The sequence below is a fragment of the Ruditapes philippinarum genome, unplaced genomic scaffold (genome assembly GCF_026571515.1).
Source record: "Ruditapes philippinarum isolate M1 unplaced genomic scaffold, ASM2657151v2 ctg17147_1_1_1_1, whole genome shotgun sequence".
Lineage (NCBI taxonomy): Eukaryota > Metazoa > Mollusca > Bivalvia > Venerida > Veneridae > Ruditapes > Ruditapes philippinarum.
In genome coordinates this window covers 15,001-16,325 of record NW_026864011.1, presented here as the reverse complement: position 1 = coordinate 16,325, position 1,325 = coordinate 15,001, and the positions used below count along the sequence as shown (strand labels likewise).

Below are 1,325 nucleotides of genomic sequence, written 5' to 3'. Positions count from 1 at the left end.
ATATATTATATTATATGGAAATTAACACTTGATCAAACAATAACATACAGGCAAAAATACTGAGTTTCTGCTAAAATTAACATGGTTTTCTATCACTAGTCAAGTGTACAGAACCTGTATGTAATATCTTAAATGAAAGATTTTTTAAAAGTAAATAATAGACATTGTAATTTTATTGAAAATTAATTTATCTCTGCTGCTTTGTTAGCTGTATTTTGCAAAGTAATATGTGAAAACTTTAATATAAATTTTTAAAAAATATTCAACGGTTGCTAGCTGCCTTTATGTTGTATTTGTGTAATGATATCCTTTATTTGGTACAACTACCTTTTATGTTGTTACACTTTAGTCATATTTAATTTACTGTTGTATTAAACTGTTATCTGTTGTCACAGTAAGTGTTTGTCAGAATAAGATTAAATAATAAATGAATAATAAATGGACACTGTGTTTAGTTCTTCTAGGTGTTTGGACTTTACATCTCCTGGATGTTTCACCCCTGTTCACCCTCAAAACCCTGGTCTTTCATCTCCACTTTTTATTATATTATGGTATCTCTAAACAGTATTATAACCTGTTAGCACTATAGAAATGCAATAGAACCATTTGGTATTGATTGTTGCAAGTGTTATAAAATACACATTACACACACAAAAAAAACAGGAATAGGTCCGTTGCTATATCTCATGACCTGTTCATTTTACATTACACCTTTCATGCAGCAAACCTTAAGTCTTCACAAAAGAAGTATGCAATCGTACCTATATTACATACGAATGTATGTAATATTTTTCTTGTTACAAACAATATTTACAACATATATTCATGTCATATCTAATTGTTTAGTAACCAATCAACTGTATAAATACAATGCAAACATCTTTCATTTAAAACACAACAGTCTTTTGTTGCCTTTCACACCTTCACACCTCTGTTAAATTTATACCAAAGTAAATAACAACTTTTATGGTGCTAACAATATCACTTTTTTCACTTGAAATGGAATTTTTTAAAATAGAAGAAATTAATTAGTGTTTATTTTGCTCTTTTACTAGTAAATACAAAGTAATAAAAGATTTTAATAAGGATATTTTAGGGTAAAGAGTTATTGAGTCTGTTTATCTTAATTTAATTTTTACTTAAAGTCTTTGGTGCTTTTTATGATGAAAACTATGTTAACATTTGAAGGAATATTGCAGCAAATTATCTTTAGATTTGATAACTTACTTTTCACAAAAATAAAATATAGTTAATGTAATTTACAGCTATATTTTATGAGAAAAATTTTCGTTGTTTAAGTTATGTCTGATCCGCGATGGCCCCAA

At 27.2% G+C, this 1,325-nt stretch overlaps 1 long non-coding RNA gene across 1 annotated transcript in view; it reads left to right on the top strand.

The window, feature by feature from the left end:
* The first annotated feature begins 805 nt into the window (after positions 1 to 805).
* LOC132724083 (uncharacterized) overlaps positions 806 to 1,325 on the top strand; it is an 8,008-nt gene continuing 7,488 nt past the window's right edge. The window contains exon 1 of the long non-coding RNA XR_009624860.1: positions 806 to 1,325. This exon is cut by the window's right edge and continues 893 nt beyond it. This is a non-coding gene — a long non-coding RNA (uncharacterized LOC132724083).